Genomic DNA, 21,609 nt, shown 5'->3' on the forward strand with positions numbered 1-21,609 from the left:
ATCTATCTATCTATCTATCTATCTATCTATCTATCTATCTATCTATCTATCAGTCTGTCTGTCTGTCTATCTATCTGTCTGTCTGTCTATCTATCGATCTCAATTTTATAATGTAGTGATCCTGCAGTGAACTGTTGATATGTACATAGTTTCGGAGACTCTGTAAGTATTTCCTTTCAAGAGAGAAGGGACCAGTTCTCAAAGCGATGCAACTGAAAAATAGATTTGTTTAGGCTGAGGCAGTGGTTATGGTTTGAAGTTGGCTTTCTGCCCTGCGTCAACAGTGAGGGAAAATATCTTTGATTTACTGTAGAAACACCAGGTGCTTCCGGTAAATGAAACTGGGAACTCGAGGACCATTTCTGCAGTCGGCCTGATTGCTGCCAACTGTTGTATCTGGCGGAGTAAAGGGAATATGAACCAAATAAAATAAAGTCAAACCAAAAAAACTATATTTTTACACTCACCCACAAAGGACACATTTCACTTGGTATTTCTTCTTTTAAAAAAAAATTGAACACGGCATTCACCGTGTTTCTGTCGGAAAACAGGAATGTACACCAGTAATTTCTATTGCTTCCAACCAAAGGTTGTTCCACTTAGTTAAGCCTGTCTTTAAGTGTTTTAACAACTCTAGACTATGAATTTAATGAATCCAAACTTGCATTGTACTTGCATTTTTTAATCAATTTACAAAGTAAATTTACAAAGTTGAATTAGTTCAACCTTGCATGGTTTGATGCATCATTCTCTGATTAATGCATCTGATTTAAACTGAGTGTAATAATATACCTGCCTAGCGATGTTGTAGTGTAGCTTTCAATTTCTTCTGATTTCTGTTATGTAACAGTCCTGTCATAGCTAGCAACGAGGAGAAAAATATTCTGTTTAAGACATGCATCAGTGACAATTATCGTTGTGATGCTCTGTAATTTACTAAATACTCCTGATGCACCCACACAGTTACCCGATTTGGATGCTGAGGAATATTTTTACTTATCGACAGGTGTCTCCTGGCTCATTAGATTATCTTTAAAAAGTTTATCTGAGTGCATTTTTCACTGTCAATTCACAGATAATTAGCCATGTAGCTATCCATTACTTTGTATTTTCAAATGAATATCTTAGGGTCGGTGCAATTTGAAAAAAAAAAAATGCAAGGAGAGACATTCTACAATGTAAGGACATTTTTTTTTCTCTGGATCCGAACTATTTAGCAACATATACCCATATTCTAAATATAATCACTTTGGACATGCTTGGTATTAAGTTGCCTAAATTGAATTTAGAAACGCCTATTTTGAACTCTATGTTATTTGTAGTGTGACAGAGACTTGATGTGCCCACAGAAATTGCCAGTAATTTTATTGGCTGATAATATTATTGTTTTTTTCAGTTTTATCTGTTTGTGAACGAATGTAAAAATAAAGGGAGTTAATTTCCAATTAAACATAGTTTTATTGTTTCAAATAAAACACTGAAAACTTTCATCTGAATCAGACCTCAAGCTGGTTAATTTTACTTTCACCATTAAAATATGGGGAGACTTCCAAACAAGCTAATTAAGGAAACAAATATCTCAAGACGGATAAAAATCCATGTTTAAGAATAACTTCGTGTAATTATGTGAGCCCATCCGTTAGGGCTGAGGAAGGTGGTACGAGGATCCAGTCACAACCACGAGCAGGAAACGAATGGGCGGAACCTGTGAGCCTGCCCCTTCTGACAGGCATATAAATTGTGGTCGCTGGACTGTAATTCAACACTCCTGGATCTGGGTTATTTCGAAAGATCTTGACAGGACCGTTTTCCCTAAGTTACCAAAATGATTAAGACGACAATTCTTCTCTATTTGTTACTGACTTTCTTATCCTGTGAGTATTTATTCTCCAAGTCTGTCGTTGTTACTGACTCAGTCGTAGTCTGTCTGTGGAATGTTAAAGACTCAGAAACCATTTCATCAACATTAATGCTCATGCTTTTTGTTTTCTTTGTGAAGGTGTCCAGTCGGAGATTATTTTGACTCAACCAGAATCAGAGACCGGCCGCCCCGGACGCTCGCTAAGACTGATCTGCAAAACCAGCGGGTTTGATGTCGGCAGCTACAACATGTACTGGTTCCGGCAAGTTCAAGGACAGGGGCTGGAGTGGCTGGTTTACTACTACAGTTCATCAGACAATAGCTATGCCCCAGCAATTAAAGATCGCGTTACAGCGTCCAAAGACACTTCAAACAATATCTTCGCGTTGGACATAAAGATCCTAAAGATTGAAGACACTGCCATCTATTACTGTGCAAGTGACCACAGTGAGAGGAACCAGGGCTGAACCAGTTCAAAAAACAGTGCGACGGGTCATTTTGTAAATTCCATCGTAAACAGACGGTTAGTACAATTTTTAAATACAATATTACCACTGTGAACTAAATCAGGCCTAATGCTACTTCTTATAAAAACTATCGCAGAAAAAAAAAGTGCAATTTAAACTAACAAACTAATTGATTTGGGTATGGTTTGGGTATGTGGTGTGTACTGTTAACACTTCCATCAATTAAAAGTTTGAACTTAATGTTAGTTTTACTACATCTCACAGTTAAGGAAATGTCTGTCCGTAGTGTTTTGTAAACTAGGGATTAATTCTAACCACGCTCAGTACAAAATTTGACATCAATAGCTAGACAGAATATAAAACAGAAAATGAGTGCAGCTTTTGTGCGGTTCTACATCACTGTGATATTACAGGGGTCACAGTGATGTGCACTGCGACATTCTCATACAAAAACCACTGACAAGGGTTTACCTCAAATTGGTGACTGCTACCATGTTAGGAGAGGCAGACAATGAGAGACTTAATTAAAAAGCAGATGAATAGTGATAGTTTGTAAAGATGCATAAAATTCTTCTACTTTCTTCATGTTTAAGGCCACGTTAAATGTGCGCATAACTTTTAAAAGTATTCCAAACACCTTTAAAAATACAATGAGGAGCAGGAACGGAAGTATTGCATTAACAATTTAAACGGGTGTCTGAATCATTGTTTTCTAGGAAGCAATGAAATTAAGTATCTGCATTTTACAATTTACAGTCCGACATAGTATTTGACATAATGAGTCTCACAGTGACATACTGAGATGGCACTGCATTTATGATCAATACAGAAACCCATTCAGAACTAATTGTTTCAAATTAGGTCAGTGTTTACTTTTGCAAACAGTCCAACTTTGCAGTGCAGTATCATTTCTGCAGAGTATTATGCAAATATCGCGGTTTAATTTGTAAAAGCAGTGATAATTATGATTTTGAGCATCAATTCATTTGTTACTCTGTGAAGCATAAAATATTAGAAACATTTATCAAGAGTAAAAAGTATCCATCAGTACAACTAAAATGTGATGAAGATTTATCGTGACTGTATTTTGCCTGTCGTTACGAATATTTAAAATAATGGCAGACTTCTGTTTGTTTTGTGCAGAGAGTTATTGTGTGATCCTGTGCAGGTAATGCAATGCTGTGCTATCTTGCTTACTGGGGACAAGGAATGATGGTCACAGTGGCCGCAGGTAAGAAACTTCAGCTTCCTTACCATTCGTTACATTAGATTTAAATTTCTATTCATGTCAGTAATTCTGAGTTAAATGAACTCTGCTTCATTGTTGAGCTTGGTTTGGTTCCTGTTGATTTTTCTGAACAGTGATTGTAGACTTCAATTAAGTCTCGGCAAGTAAATAAAGTGCAGGTGAGGGATTCAATTGCTCGAACTATATCTTTTTTTTTGTCAGATGGACTTTCTTTGTGGCTGGGTTAGTTGAAACACCTGAAGTCTCTTAAACAGTAATGACGCACAAACAACGTTCAATGTCATTGATACTCAACATCTGCGAGTTTTATTGTCGACAGCAAACGTTAAGAATCCAAAGGTGTTTGAAATGTTACCAAGCGTGCTCAAGATATGCTAACATATCGTTATTAATTTCTTGAATATATTCCATATACAAATAATATTCTTAACATTATTGTATTTGTGGTTTAGATTGCTAATTTTTTGATGCCAAGCAGGTTAGAATCTTTAAGTATTATTGCTATATTTAATTCTGTGATTTGAGTTGATTGGTTTTTGATTCTCATTCATCTCAATGTCTTGAATTGAGTTGACTGCATTCTAAGTTTGTTTTACTTGATTCTGCTGAATGGTGTTGTTTGCATTCTGATTCAATTTGTGGAATCAAATGTCGTTTTCAACGGGTTTCATGCTTTCTGTAATCGGTGTTTTCTCTTTTTCTCTGTTGAAGAGATTTTCCATCTGAATTATTTTTGCTAACTAAAATTTGTGAAGTTCTTTGCTTTTCCCACGTGGTTCCTGCATTTGTTAAACTCTTGTGGGGACATTTATTTTTCTGATTGATTAAAAGCATTCTTTCCATTTATAATTGTCTGAAAACAGACTTAAGACAGAAACACGGAAGGTGTGGGAAATGAAAGGATGATATTTTACTGCTTAATTTAAAAAAAAAATCCGTTCCATTTGTCATATAGGTAAAGCCTGTTTTCACTAGACTCACTCAGAATACAATACAATTTGGGGCTAAAATCTCAAACTGCCTAATTGATCAGATTTCATATCTGAGACTAAAATTATTATAAAGTACAATTATAATGTGGTAATATTTGAACATTGAACTGATTTTGTTTTGACCTTAAAGTGATTAATCAATATATGCCCCCAACTATTCTATCGTGTATTGCTCAAGATTGGCATGAACAGGTAATGTGTACAGGTTGGAAATAATTTGAATTACTGCTAAAAACGTTCAAGCTTTATTTGTTGTGACATAAGTCGCCTTACAAGCAATGTTGCTGTTATTACTTCTTATTTCTATATAATTTAACCATTAGCTTGTTTGATGGTGAGCAGTTTTGTTGGATTACAATTTGAGATATTTTTGTGATGTTACATTTTGGTTCTGTTGAAAATGCTTGCAGAGCCAGTTCTGCCACAAGCACATTACTGCCCCTCAGTGTTTTGATATGTTGATCTTTGTTCTGTTGAGAAGAGAATGTGCTTGAGCGGCTTTAAATTCGGAATATTGGTGAAACTGTTTTTGGTTTCTACATTGTTCTCGCATTGTTCACATGATTGGTGACAGTGAACCCCTCCAGTTTTCTCATTGAGTGCAAACAGTATGCAAGTTGAAATTTCCTAAAGCCTAATATTGAGCGAAAGGCAGATTGCAAAGGTTTTGCAAATTAAGAGAAAACAGATACCTTCGGGCGTGGTTTTTACTTATAAATAATAATTGCAGATTAACCTAATCGATGCATTGCAATCAGTTAGCTATTTTGATTACGGGGTCTGTCACTGAACAGTTTACAAGTTGTAAAAAAAAGCAGAATTTCAGAAATATAATATTTTGATAATTCGTGATATTGAGCAAAAATGCCATTACGGTGACGTCATAAATGGTCACCTTTCAATTCTGCCGCACACTACACAGAAGTTTTCCGGCTGGACTAGATAATTGACAAAGCATATTTAGCAATTCTGCCTGAAATATTTCGATGAAGACCAGATCGATTTCACCGCCTTGATCAGGTTTGCAAGTAACTTGAATAAATTGACTTTTATATCCTTGATTAAACTAGATTTGTGGGAGTAAAAATAAAACTTTAATTTTAATCCACACAGTGTTTTATTTTTTCCCAATCCTTATGGTTTAAATACGTAGAATTACTTTTTACGACAGCATATCAACTCAAGAGTCACTCGGTAGGAAACAGCTGATCTAGTGGATTATCTAACCAAGACTAGAGTTCGAATTAATTAAACTTTTCCACTCATGAACTCATCATGTGAATGCTTGCTGCGAATGCAGTCCATGCATGATATATCTATGCGTTCAGACATATGCAGAGTTTACAATTTTTCAGAAGCTGTAACTAGAGGGTAGTTGAACACATTGTTTATTTCAAACAACGAAATAGAGTAATATTTACTTTAATTAATATATTTGACCGATTGTTGCATTTTAGCCATCTGAATGACATTGTTCACATTAATTAAGTGAGATGATTATTTTGACATCAAGTTAAGCGGTAAACTTCCGGCAGAAACACGTTTTCATTTCATTCATTTTAAAAACTTATCCATCACTGCGAAACAGCTAATAATAAAATTAACTTGCCATTGCAAAGAAAACCTGACCGTAAATATTTATCCCAATTTATTCAACAGAAATGCGTTTCCACAATGGAATGAAATACTGGTTTTGTACAATGCGTGTGAAATCTCCAAATTTAAAGAAAGGCTTTAAGAATATGTAAACTTAATTGAGAGAATAATCTATTTCCTCCTGAGATTTGCTTAAATTAGCGAAATGTCCCATACAATAATTTTGTTTATTACGAAGACTTATGAAGCTTATTAAAACAGTTGGTAATCTGTGTTCATTGTGAAAGCATTCTCATTCACTTTAATATTTACCTCTGGCTAGTTTCTATTATGAAATTTAAAATAAAGTGAATCTGTAACATTTGCTAGGATCAAGAGTGTTGTACAGTTTGTGTCTGTGCTACTTCTGACTGCGTTGTCAACAGGTCTTGGCCGTTGCAAATTGTCTGGTTCAGTCTCTTGCATCGCAGATAGTTCAATTTCATCTGGTGCTTCAAAACACTTTTATCTGCTGCAAATATAATATTTGATTAGGCGCCTCAGAAATGAGAACCGTGACCAAATTGTTACAATCAGAACAAAATCTTCAGAAATGAGAGACAGACTGCGAGAGTTTTGAAATCATTTGTTACAAATAATGTATCTGCCTAGGGAGTCATTTGATTGAGCAAAGCAGAGGAAGTACCATGCTGTATGTTGCATTTATGCCTGAGTTGTCCGTGACATGCTTCGTGGCACAATTGGAATCAGAAACTATTTTACATATTATTATTGGAGGATCTATCGTGGGCTGTTAGTGGTACTGGCAACGGTCAAATTATACCAGAAACGATTTTAATACATTTCAATTCGAGTGAATCTTCTGGTGCAGCAACACGAGCAGTTCTTTTGGAAAGGGAGTTCCAGGCTTGAAGTCCAGTGACAGTGAATTTACGACAATGCAATTCCTAGTTTTATTCCTCCATAGTTCCTATAGAGTTTGTATATTTCAGAGGAGCTATCAAAGTACACTTGGATAATTGCTGAAATGTTAAGTCCATCGTGAAAACGCTCTGTAACTATTCCTGGTTGCTGAAAGGTGTTAATGATTAACATCGTTTATGCACTGTCAAACAAGCAGGCTGTTTTGTCCTAGAGAGTGTCGAGTTCATTGTATTCTGGTCTCTTGTGATGCAGTAGTGTTGGCCCTGACTTTGAGACAGGTGCCCAGCGTTCAATTCCAACCGACTGCAGAGGTATGCAATAGCATTTCTGAACAGGTGAATTCAGGGGAAACAAAAGAACATCGAGCTCTTTGGGTATTGTTGGAATTCCAATAATAGAGGCCTGTGAAATCTATTCAATCGCTGTTTTAGAAAATAGAATTTGGTGTTTAACGTTTTTTACAAAAAACAATATTTGCTCATGGGATTTGGGCGTCGCTAGTTGGTGTTAATGGTGTTGTGCCTCACAGAAATTCCAACTTCTGACTAGTTCTTCTGTCAATAACGTTTATAAATACCCCAGAATTAATCGTCACTGAAGGATATTTGATGAGACAATTTTGAGCTTGTTATTTTTGATATCAAACCAGTGCTGTACCTGATCAGGAGAGCTCACCTGTTCAGTAGGATGGGGTTTCCACTAAATCCAACACTTGGAGTAGATGGTGGTAGTTTTTAAGTTAATCTTCAGTTTATATTTCAGTTCGTCCAGTACCTCTCCGAAGAATCCTTTTCCAGAAGTCAAGCAACTTAATCAGAATCTAACTTAATAGGTGTGAGATCCCGTGCCAGAAAGCATGAGAACAATTTGCTGAGGAGGGGTCTCCGGACTCGAAATGTTAACTTTGTTTTCTCTCCACAGGATCTGCCAGACCTGCTGAGTTTCTTCAGTAATTTGCGTTTTTATTTCAGATATCTAGCATGCACGGTTGTTGTTTCATTTAAAAAATGCTCAGTTGTCAGGTGAAACAGCATAAGTTGTTCGTAGAGAAAATGCATTTTAACGAAATAAGAATGTTCATTATATTTAATATCAGATTATTATTGAACGTGAGTGACCTAATCTGGAGTTGTAATTTCAGAAGAAACGGTATCATAAAGTAACAATAACACTCCAGAGAATTGGGTGAGCGTTATTTTGAACACTCAAATGGAGAATGTCGATGCTACCATTCCGAATAATCAGTAAGACGTTGTAAGAAAATGTTTTCAAGCATTATTTCGTTGAAATATTTTAACAAAAAATTACTCATTGCCAGTGATAGCCTAAAGTATAATACAATGATAGGAAGCTATGAACAGGAGTAAGGCATGCAGACCCTCGAGCTGTTCCACCATTGAATCAGATCATGGTGGATCTATGACTTAACTCCATATGCCTGCCTTTGGCCAAAAATCCTTAACACCTTTGATTATCAAAGAATATCCCAGTGTAATGATTCCATTGCACATGACAGGGACACTCCATTTCTGAAAGATATCTATGTGAGTACTTAAAGTGACATATTGAGGCATAATTAATTGCTCATGAAAATACACTTAAAATCTCTGATCATTTCGAATTCTAACATCACAATCAAGTTCGCCAGATCCCTTTAACTTAGCATTCTATTTATTCCAGACAACTATAATATATGATTGTAGTACTAAAAGCGAGGAAACCTTCATTCCCATTAAATAATGAAGGAGTATTTCTGTCAGCTCAGTGAAAATATATTCAACCTACACAGAAGAAAACAATTCAGCACGTCATCCCTGTATGGGTACTCAACAAGCCCCTCAAATGTGCTCCCGTTCTTCCAGTTGTTATTTCTGTCTCTATGCATGTGTGGAAATGACAGAATTCTTACATTTCCTCGAGAAGCTAGTCGTCATCGGCCTACTTGAATTGCTGCCGTTCATGTGGCATTCGCACATCCACAGCGCTATAAGAAAGTCAGCGCGATAGTTGTGATCCAGAAAAAGTAAAAGGACAGAGAAATAATTGCGAGCAAACCTGGAGTAAAACTTTCAGGTGAAGCATTGACTTGCATGCGCTCTGTTGTCCTTAAAGACGGACGTTTTGGGACCTGATGCCGAAGGAACATGTGAACATACAAATTAGAAGCTGATGAAGGCCTCTCGGCCTCTCTAGTATGCTAGACCATTCATTACATCATCACAATTCTTGCTGCTCAACAGCCTTCCAAACTGCCAATAAAATTTAACTCAGTTGTTTACTGTTCAACTGAGCGTGGTGAACCTCTGGAATTCTCTGCCGCAGAAAGTGGTTGAGGCCAAAACATTGAATATTTTCAACACATAGTTAATTAGTTTTTTTTAAGGGATGTCGGAAACAAAGAGTATGTGGGAAAAGGTGAACAGGGCACAATATTCAATGATAAATCTTGAAAGCATTGATTGAAGTATGGTTAGCAAGTTTGTGATAACAGCAAAATTGGTGGTTTAATGGACAGTGAAGAATGTTATCTAAAATTACAACGAGATCTTGATTAATAGGGCCAATGGGCTGAGGATTGGCAGATAGAGTGTAATATAGATAAATGTGACATGCTATATTTTGATAAGACGAACCAGGGCATGAATTATGCAGTTAATGGTAGGGCATGTTGTCGAACAGAGGGACCTAGGGGTTTTGATACATAGTTCCTTGAAAGTACTGTCACAGACAGACAGAGTGTTGACGAAGGCGTTTGGCATGCTTGTTTTCATTTGTCAGAACATTGAGTACAGGAGTCAGGACGTCATGTTGTGGCTGTGCAAGACATTAGTAAGGCCACGTTTGGAGTGCTGCATTTAGTTCTTGTCGCCCTGCTACACGAAGAATATTGTTAACTTGAAAAGCGTACAGAAAAACATTTACAGGATGTTAATGAGGCTGGAGGGTTTGAGTTTTGAGGAGAGGCTGGCTACTCTGGACCTTTCTTTTAATCCCTTGAGTTTAGGAGGATCAGTCGTGACATTATAGAGGTTTATAAAATTATGACGGGCATAGATAAGGTGAATATGAAAGGTTTTTATTCTTTTATCCTACGGTAGGGGAGTTCAAAACGAAAGGGCATAGTTTTAACTTGAGAGGGAAAGATTTTAAAGGAGCCTGTGAATAACTTTTTCACACAAAAGGTGGTGGGTATATGGAATGAACTGGCAGAGGAAATGGTAGAAGCAGGTATAATTACAACATTTAAAAGACGTTTCAACAAGGACATGAACAGATTTAGAGGGATAAGTGCCAAATGCAAGCAAATGGAATTACTTTAATTTAAGAACACTGTTCGGCATGGGTGACTTGGACCAAAGCGTCAGTTTCTGTACTGTATGCCTCTACAACTCTATGGCCTTATGATGGAGCAGGCTCGAAGTTCGAAGGTGGCAAGCCTGAAAAGGGATAGAATGTGAACTGGTAGGCTTTGACGTGGAGTGGATACTGGATGAGCTGGCACGCACATAGATTTGCAGAGTGGCATCAAGGTAAATGATTACAGTTACAAGGGACTAGTCTGGCAGTGGCGCTTGGTCGGTAAGGGTAGTTTGAGTGGAAATGCATAGATGTGCCAAGAGGCAGGCTGGTTAGTTGACATGCCAGCAGGGTGCCAGGCTGTTGCAATAGGAGATGGTCACAGTAGTGGAGTGGCAGGTGGACATGATGTCAAAATGCAACGCTCGCAGTTTGGCAAAATAGCAAGTGGTAAAGGACAGTTGGGAAGGGAGGTAGGCTGCACAGGGACACGTTGACTTGAGTAAGATGAAAGGTACGTGATCAAGGGCTGGGGTCATGTCTGGGGGATTTGGGTCCTGTCAGGGATTGTTAGAACTTTGCTTCCAGGTCCATTCGAGGCCAGATACACAGTGGACAAAGTGCAGGGAGGCAGGAGGGGGCATTGAGTGAAAGGAATCAAAAGTACATGTCCGTCTGGAATATCGATTGTCTTGGGTGTGTGGTATTGTCTTGTTTGGGGGGGCGGGAGGTGTCGTGTGTTACGTGGTGAGAGGGTATGTGGCAAGATGGGGGTTGTCAATATGAGTGGAAATTCAGGTCTCGACAGAGAGTGATAGAACGGTGGTGCGTCTGAGAAATTATAGTTTTTGCGGTGAACTGGGTGTCAATTTGATCGTTATTGAAGTTAAGAAGTACTTGTTAATTTCTCAAATCATACATGGGTAAATGTTCAGCTCAATTAGCCATAGTACTCCGAAGTCTCTGAATCTTAATGGAGGAACACATATTTTTAAACGTCTCCAGAATTCAAATAAATGCCAATTCGAAGTTTCAACTTCGACGCAATTAGCATGAGGTCAGCTGCGACAGACGTCCTCACAGATGCGATGATTAACTCTTGGATAGTAGGAACTGCCGATGCTGGAGTCTGAGATAACAAGTTGTAGAGCTGTGTTCATCCAGCTCTACCCCATGATTAACTCTTGCCCGTGCTCCTACAGTGACCTTCTTCCAGGAGAAATCATTCTGACTTGCATTGACAAGTGGAAAATAAGTTTTGCAACGGAATTATGTCTAATATAGTCCATCTCCAAGAAGAGTGACTTTAAGTGTTTCTCTTGACATTTAGTATTATTACCATTGCCGAATCCCACATAATCAACATATTGCGGGTTGACAATGACAAAAACAGAACTGGAGTTACCATGCAAATACTATAGCGACAAGAGCATATTAGAGACAATTTGCAGTGAATAACTTATCTCCTGTACCCACAATGCCTGCTCACCATCAACAAAGCAGGAGTGCGATGGGATACTATCCACTTTTCTGGATGAGTGTATCTTCAACAACGGTCAAGAAGCTTGGCACCATTCAGCACAAAGGAAGACACTTGTTTGGCATCCCATTCGTCACTTTCAATATGCACTCAGTCACGACTAATGCAAAGTGGGACCATTGTTATCTGTCTACGATTTCTACAGTAGAAACTCAGCCAGACTCCTCCCCCAGCAGATTCTGAAATCATGACCTCTATCACCGAGAAGGACAGGGGCAGTGGATAACCTCAGTACAACCAACTGTATCATGCCCTCTCTATTTAACGGTATTGCTGATTCTTCACAGCTGCTGGGCCAAAAGTCCTGTCGCCCCGGTCCAAGCCATACTGTGAGTGCATCTGTTTTTCAAAGTCAATAATGGAGCAAGAAAACAGCTCTCCACCACCTCTCCATGCACAATTAACAATGGGCAAAGAATGCTGCTGGAGACAGAAATGCAGACATCACATGAACGAATATAATCAAAGAATGTATGGGCCAATATTGTTTCGCACTCGGCAGTTGCTTCTCCTTCATTGCTCCTGTGGTGATGCACTTTGAAGTCTTCATCATGAAGGCAGGCAGCGCCAACAACACACTTTCTGCCTCTTCCAGCTGGTGCTCAATTTGGAAGAATATTGATTTATCAATCAAGATACTGTGGCATGTCAAGATCAGACAATAAAAAGGGTGTAGCCTCACCCATTTATTTCCTCAATCCAAGACACTTCATGGAGTCAGGAGTCAATGTTGATCACTGCCCTGGAAACTCTCGCCCAACCATCCGACAATGACCCGCCAATCAGGTGATTCTGTGCAACAGTTGGGATAAGAGTGTTTTTTTTTAATGGTGAAACGAATGATATTTGTTGTCTTACAATGATTTCCTTTCAGACACATCAGTTTTTTGTCATGTTAGACTGGAAATAGATGAAAGGGGTTCACACCGAGACTCTCAAGATAGAAAATCATTAAAGCCGCTTCACATTTTTAAGTCATCAGGTTTTATGATTGGTTTGATTGTAAACCTGTAATTACTGATTACAGAGTTACATTTGAAGTTCAGTCACTTCACGTAGTTTGGATGCATGGGGAATCTGAGGTAATATGAGGTGTCAGCAACTAATTTCAGTGAATCGGTTTACACAACAGCAATTATAGAAAGGACAAGACAATTTATCTTTTACATAACGTTCTTGATTGAGAAATGGAGACGTGCTGAATGAGCAGTGAAACTCTCTCTCTCTCTCACACACACACACGCACACACAAATACACACACACAGAGAGAGAGAGAGAGAGAGAGAGAGAGCGAGAGAGAGAGAGAGAAATTGCTCGACAAACGCAGGAGCTCTTGCAGCATCTGTGGAGAGAAATCTGAGTTCAGAGCGAGGGTGAATGGACTCGAAACATAAACTCTTATTTCTCTCCATGGATGTTACCAGAACTGCTGAGCTTTTCCAGCAATTTCTGTTTTTGTTTCTCATTTACAGCATTCGCAGTTCTTTGGGTTTTATTTCGTGAAACTCCTCCATTCGTCATTTGTAATCCAATGAAAGTGTCAATTGCGTTACTGACAAAATTTTCAAACACTGAATGGTGATAGGATCAAAGTTTTCCTATTTCTTAATTGTATGTTAATGGTCAAGGTATGAAGCGTGCTTCTGAAGAGGGAGCCAACAGATCATGATCAACAAATGACAGAAAGCAAAAATAAGCTGAATTTATGTTGTAGATTTTTGCTGGAATATACTGGATTACGTTTACAGCTATGGATATATTTGAGTAACATATAATATCTAATTAACAACGTCTAACCTACTTAATCAGCCATTCTTTCCTAGCGACAACGATTTTCCCCACACTTTATGGCCTGGTCTCCTCCTGTCAGCAAGACAACACTGACGGTTTTGTGATCTATGGTTGTTTGGCGATGGACTATTCCCCTGACGTCACCAGAATGACCTGGAAGAAAGGCGAGGAGACAATCACGACTGGATTTAAGACTTACCCATCAGTAAGAAACACAAAGGGAACTTACACCATGAGCAGCCAGTTAACCCTCACCGAGTCAAAGGCGGAATGTGGCAAAACCTACTGTGGAGTTCGACACAGTAGGTCCGATAAGAGCACTGGAATGCCATGTAAGTGTTGTGGGAACTGGGTTAAACAGAAATCTGAGATTTGTATGAATAGGGCATTATTTATAACACTTTTCAGAGTCAAAGATATACACAGCACAGAAAAAGGCCCTTCGCCCCATCCAGTCCATACCAATCAAAAACAACTACCCATCTATTCTAATCCAACTATCCAACACTGGATCCATTGCCTTATATAACTTGGTATTACAAGCATGCATCTAAACACTTCTGACAAGTCATGAGAGTTTCAGCCTCAACATGAATTACAGGCACTGAGCTCCACTCCTCTGAGTGATTTTTACTTTCCCTCTAAACGTCCTGCCCTTACATGAAATCTATGCCCCTTCGACATTAAAGCCACAATCAATGAGAATAGTTTCTTCCTGTCTACCCTCGCTATGCACCTCATAATTCTATAACCTCAATCATGTTCCCACTCAGTCTCTTCTGTTCCAAAGAAGGTTCAACTGTATCCATTCTCATTACATAATTAAAACTCTTCAGCTTGGGAAACATCCTGATAAATCTCTTCTATCCCTTCTCCAGTGTAATCATTCCTCTACTAACCTGGATTCCGGAACTGCACACCATACTTTAATATGGCCCAACCAATGTTTAATTAAGTTCAAGTATCATCTCTCTACCCTTAAAACCAATACCTCAGCTGATAAAAGCAAATATCCCACACATCTTCCGAACCTCTTTGTCCACAATTGCGTTCAATTCTGGTCTCCCAGCTACAGGAAAGATTTTGTCAAACTTGAATGGTTTGGAAAAGATATGCAAGGGTTGGATGGTTTGAGCCATAGGTAAAAGCTGAATAGGCTGGAGTAATTTTCTCTAGGGCGTCAGGGGCTGAGGGTGATCTGATTGAAGTTTATAAAATCTTGAGGGGCATGGATAGAGTGAACAGCCAAGGTCTTTTGCCCAGGGTAGGGGACTCCAAAACTAGACGGCATAAGTTTAATTCGAGAGGGGAACGATCTAAACCGGACCTTAGAGGCAATTTTTTCACACAGAGTGATGCGTGTATGAGATGACCTGCCAGATGAAGTAGTGGAGACGGGTACAGTTATAACATTTAAAGGCATCTGGACGGGTAAATGAATAGGAAGGGTTCAGAGGGATATGTGCAAAACGCTGGAAAATGGGATTAGATTAATTTAGATATCTGTAAGCATGCAGGAGTTGAATCGAAGGGTCTGTTCCCATGCTGTACATCCCTATGACTCTATGACTTGTCCTTGTGTTATAACGGTTTGGCGGACATGCACACGAAAATTACTCGTACATCCCAGGATTCCACTGTTCATAATGTTACACCTTGCATTTTTTTTTCTGACGACCGGCATCACCACACACTTCTTCAAGTTGATTTCTGTTTGCCACTGATCAGTCCACCTGGCCAACGCTTCTTTATCCTACTGTGCAGTTCAGTTATTATGCTCGATACTTACCACCCCAAGAACTTTCCTTTCACCTGTGAATATACTGCTCAACCCTCTTACATTCAAGTCGAAGTCGTTTGTACATTACAAAAACAGCAAGGATATTAACACTGATCGCTGCAGATCACCACTAGATACAGACTTCCAGTCACACAAATACTTCAGGACCATCACACTCTGCTTCCTGCCACTAATCCAGTTCTGCATCAAATGAGTCAAATTTCCTCAGATCCCATTGACTTTTATCTCTGCTAATATCTACACAGCTGGTTATCTCTTCACAAAATCCTTTCAAATTGGTTAAACATAACATCTCTCCAACAAAACCATGCAGAGATTTTTTTATTGCACTTCCAAATGAAGATTAATTCAATTCCTCGGGATTGCTTCCAATAGTTTCCCTACCACTGAGTCTAGCTTGACTGTCCTGCGGTTTGATAGTTTATCTTTTGCTCCCTTTTGCTTCACAGTACCACATTGTCTGAACAATTGTCATTTCGCTCATCACCTGTGGTAAGAGAGGAATTCAAACTTATTGCCAGCATCTCAACCATTTCCTCCTTTTCATCTGCCCCTGGAAATTTTACTACTTTTAAACCTTCAAAATAACACAGAATATTCCCTCATCTATGCTAATTTCTGGAAATAAGTCATAATGCTTCTTCATGATTTCTATACCTGCATCATCCACTTTATTGGTGAACAACGACGCAGTGTATTCGTTTAGATCATAACCTACATCCTGTTACTTCACTCAAGTAATAGCACTGTTTAAACTGGCTCTTGCACTTTCTGTATTTCTTGAGAGCTTCTATTGTTTTGAGCCTTCGGCATATGCCATAAGCCTCCCTTTTTCTCTTTATCTAACCCTGTACGTCCTTTGATGTCCAAGGCTCGTTGCATTTTTCGTCTCACGCTGTTTCTTTATTGGAACATGTTGGTCCTGTACTCTTCCTGTTTCCTTCTTGAAGGCGTCCTACTGCTCTGACTTAGATTTACTAATAACTGTCAGCTCACAGTCCACTCTGGTAAAATCGTACCAGATCTTATTAAAATTGGTCTTCCAAAATTTCAGAATTTTGGTTTAAGCAATGTATTTATTGTTGCACTCCGCAAAATGATTCCCCATTGATATTTTAATCACTTGGTCGGCTTTGTTACGTAAAGTTAAGTTCATGTTCAGCCCTCTCTTGCAAGGCCTTCTACGTACCATATTAAAAAGCTCTCGTGGGTGTATTTTCACAATTCTGCTCCCTCATGAGATTGGAAACGATGAATGCACCAGTCTACATTGAGGAAGTTGAAATCTCCTATACTTATTACCTTAATAACTTACACTTCTCTGAAATTTGCTTACATATCTGCCCTCTTATTTCTCTCGGATTAATAAAGGGGCCAACGGTGCTATCCTAGCAGCGTGTTTGCTCTATCTTGGATTTTAAGTCCTTATCAGTTGCCTTCATTTGGGAAGGTATGTACGATTTAACCCCTCTTTACTGCTGAAAACACCCTGCTCAATATTACGATGGAAACCCCCTCCCACTGTTTTGCATTATTCCCTGTCTCACCTGAAGGCCATATATCCTGGAATAATGAATCCTGCCCCTCTTTCAAAGTATCTCTGTGATGTCAACTGCGTCCTTTCCTCATTTCTGCCCTCAACTCATCTGTCTTGCTCGTCAGAATCCTTTCATTAAAAGAATACCATTCAACATTGTTACCTTGCTTTTTATTTACCTGACGTATAATTTTTGTACCTTATTTCTTCTCTTGCTCTTTCTTCTAATTTTGGCACTTGATATCGCCCTGCTGATCCTTCTGTCTGGATTCCAGCTTCTGTAGATATCTGCATAATTATGATCGCTTTATTTAGGTTAGTATCTATTAACCACAACGAGCCTTGATAGAAAATAACTCACTGTATTTGTTCTCAAATACGTCACATAATTTACACTATGTGTTTTCTTAACGTTCAATAAATGGTGCCCATCCAACTGTTCTCCTCACTGTCAGTTCCAGTGAAGAAATCACAAGCAGCAAAGTTGCGACCATCGTCTGTTCAATCATCGATTTCCATCCGAAGTCAATCTCCGCGAGTTGATTGAAGAATGGACGACCCATGGATTCTGGCTTCTTCACCTCTCCGCCGTGTGAAGTGAACGGGAACTTCTCAGCGACCAGTTGGCTGAGAGTCCCTTATGGTGATTGGTTTAACAGTGCAGTCTATACGTGTCTGGTCACTCATGAGGGGGTCATTCAAAGTCGAAACATCACCGGACCCCAGGGTAAGAGACACATACCAGGAGAAATACAAATCATTCTGAATTCGGGTGCAAATCAATTACATGAATTTATCAGGCTTAGTAAATAGCACAGAGCAAGTTCTAATTTACATTCATGCCGTGTGTGTCTCATTTCAATGTGAGTGTTATGCCACCATCGTTCATAATTCAAATCAGAAAAACATCTCAATGTGACATTCAGTCATTATATTCACTTCTGTTAACTTTAACATAAACGTTTCGTTAAAAATGCTGTCAGAAATAGTTAATAAATCTTGAATGAATATGTACGAACTTTGAGTTTGCTTAATTATTTCTTCAAGCCCCATTGGTAATGATACATTTTCACAAGTTTACGTGTCCCACTCCATTCCCAGCCAAATGATTTTCACTTCTGTCTGGTTGTGTTTTATCCAGACATTTAGGTTAATGTTTCGCCACCTTGCGGCCCTCTAATATAAATCCATCTTTCACCTGGTATGTCTTATGCAATACTCCAGAGACACAATACGTAGAACGCAAGGAGGCCCTTAATGTTTCCCCTTATGCACAAAGGGTCACGGTCTCGGGGAAGTAATTATGAAAATCACAAGTACAGCTTTACCAGAAGCCTGTTAAAGGCAGGCAAGGGAGTTAGAAAGCTTACTCTACTCTGTCTGAAGCAAAACTGCTCCCAACGTCGGCAGAGACTGGGTTCCTAATGGATAAATCGCCACCTAAAATACCCAAATAAACATTCATCAGCCAAAAATGCCAACCTTCAGTCAGGTATACAGACACAACACGTGGCCCAACCAAGGGTTGATTCTTAGAACCGGAGTTTTTCTCACACATAAGTCTCATGGAGCACCTCCCGGGATCTATTTGACACACCACAGCTGTCAAAATCCCAGGGAATGAAACTGTGGCAGATCTGACACAGGGATATTGCAGAATCGAAACAGCCAAAATTATAAATCAGAGGTCAATGTCGATCAGGCAAGGCAGAGATCAAAAGTACTGGAAATATTCAGCCTTTGGGACCGATGTGGTCTGTTCTATAGATGCTGAAGCCTTCTCCGCTAGTTAATGTTTATTTATTCTAGGAGCTACATTTGTAAAATAAATCCCTGATGAAAACTGCTATAGACAGCCTGGAGCACCCAACTGTTGATAATTATTCAAGGCATGATGAGAACTTGTCAAAAACAAGCTTTCCAGTTTATCTTAATTTACCATTTAATCCTTAAACGTGAACATTATACCTTAATAATCCACTTAAATACATACAATAACACAAGTGCAAATTCTCATATTTAAAACGCATTGCTCACTGAGTAACATTGGGCACACACAGGGATTCTTCCAAACTATTGGAGCAAGAGTCGTATAATTTCATCGCAGCTGGAATTATTAAACATGCAAAATGTTTAAAAGAGATACACAGGCTGATTGAAATAGTGAGAGTGAAAATGGTAAATGAATTGATAGCATGCAAAGCATTGGAGAAAAACTGCAATAGAAATTGTGGAGCGCTGCTTAACATGGGAGATGCTGGGACAGAGTTTTATGGTTACTGTTTCGCGGACACTGACATCAATTCTGATCAATCATTACTGCTCTTTCAAAGCATCAAGCCAGACTAAATACTAGTACACTTTTGACAGCCACAAAAAAATCCCGAGTCTGCTGCTCATTCGCCGGGAGTGTTAATTGTCTGAAACACTCGCTGCATTAAAATAAGTTTTCACTTTATCTAATTTTGTGATGTTTCGATTGCCAATTATATCTGACCAGCGGCTGAATGTTCTCAATCCATCTTCAGTGGAAGCAGTTTCTCCCGACTCCACTAAAATCAATCAGAAGTTTAAGGGTGAAAACAAATTGAAAGTTGCTGTTCAGCAGAGAAGAATGGTACCAACAGCTCAAAGTCGGTGAGGTGCATCATGCTGGGAACAGTGTTGTGAATAAGTCATGCACCTTCTGTCCTGAATTTGCACTCTTTCAAGGATGTGACATTTGAAACTACGCGCAATTTTCCAGGTGAGACAAGCGACTGTTTTATTTCAGTTGAACATAATTGCCTTGTATTTCTGCTCTACAGTGGTATTTATGACATGTCATGGTACATTCCCTGATTTGTACACAAATGCACGGAGGATCCTCTGCTCCTGCACACCTTTGATTTTGCACATTTACAATTATATGTTCTTCAGAGTTCATGACAAAAGAAAGAATCATGCCACACCTCCATGAGACTGAGATCTACCTAACGGAATGATGTCAATGAATAATCCCAACCTCAAAAATTATACATCAGAGATCTATGTCGATCAGGGAAGGCAGAGAGCAGAAGTACTGGAAATACTGCTGATTTCCACTTGAATTCCATTCCTGCAAACTCGCTGTAAAATTTTGAAATTCAACGCTGTTCTCTCAATATCACAATATTTTACCTTAAATCGTTATTGACATTTTTTCTGCAATTGTGCTTTATAGACTGAGGCACAACAAGGACTCCAAATGCTGAACTCCGAGAATGTACTCAATAAGGCAACTTACATTCTGAAAAGGCAAACAGCCGTTGACAAATGATTAACAAGTACAACACAGCCGCTGAGATGAAGTTTTATTAATCAAAAAGCAAACAGAAAATACTCTGAAGGTACAACAGCCCAGGTAAGACCCGAGTAGAGAGAATGGAGTCTGTTTTTCTTTTATTGTCTTTTATACGCAGAAAGGTCCTTGCAAAATAACGTTACTTTTCATTTATTTCCCATCACTAAGTCACCCACGGTATTGATTTTTCTTCTATGTTCAGTTATTAACAAACTCCAGGCAATTATCTGTGTTTCCAATGGAATAATTTAAGTTCAAAGACCGTTAAGGACAATTCATACCTTTAAAGTTGAGGGAGAAGTCGGAAGAGCTGCAGGGGGCTTGGAGACAGAGTTTCATGTCGTGAAATATTACGGTTGTACATCGATCTTTCTGAGGGATAGGCAGTGAAGCTATGTAATGGAATGGAAATCAGAAATAAGAAGGGAGTGATCATCTTGATGTGATTTTAATAGATACCCTCTCCCGCCACCCGCCTCCCCCGTGCCCCACCAGCAGCCAGATGGAGATTGAGGAACAAATATGTAGAAAGATCTTTTTTATATGTAAGAATGTTGGGTTGTAATAACAGGAAATTTTAATCTTCCATATATAGATTGGGACAGTGTTAAGGACTTGGCTGGTGAGGAATTTGTTACGTGTTCAGGAAAATTTTGTTTATTAATATGTAGATGTAACTCCTGGAGAAGAAGCAAAACTTGACCTTCTCGTGATATAAAGCAGGCAAGTGGACCAAGTGGTTACAGTGGACCACTTTGGGATAGTCATCATAATTCGATTCGTTTTAAAATAATGGAAAGGACAGGCCTTGCATAAAAATTAAGGTTCTTAATTGGAGTGGGGTAAATTTTGATAGTATGAGACAAATACTTTCAAGGATTGATGGGAGTAGATTGTTCGCAGGTAAAGGGGCGGCTGGCAAGTGTGAAGCTTTCAAAAGTGAGATAACGAGAGTTCAGTGCCATTATGTTCCTGTTAGAGTGAATATAAGACTGTTAAGTGTCAGGATCAATGAAGGAATGATGAGGTTGAGGCTCTGGTTAAGAACAAAGAAGGAGTCATAAATTAGGTATAGACAACTGAGAACAAGTGAATCTCTTGAAGAGTATAAGAGGTGTAGGGACATTCTTAAGAGTGAAATAAGGACAGCAAAAAGAGGAAATGATATAGCCTTGATAGGTAATGTTAAGGATAATCCAAAGAGGGTCTACAAGTACATTAAGAACAAATG

At 38.8% G+C, this 21,609-nt stretch overlaps 1 pseudogene; it reads left to right on the top strand.

The window, feature by feature from the left end:
- The first annotated feature begins 1,771 nt into the window (after positions 1-1,771).
- On the top strand, positions 1,772-20,354 carry LOC109911820 (annotated as a pseudogene).
- Positions 20,355-21,609: the final 1,255 nt, after the last annotated feature.

Source organism: Rhincodon typus, chromosome 42 (genome assembly GCF_021869965.1).
Source record: "Rhincodon typus isolate 14 chromosome 42, sRhiTyp1.1, whole genome shotgun sequence".
Taxonomy (NCBI): domain Eukaryota; kingdom Metazoa; phylum Chordata; class Chondrichthyes; order Orectolobiformes; family Rhincodontidae; genus Rhincodon; species Rhincodon typus.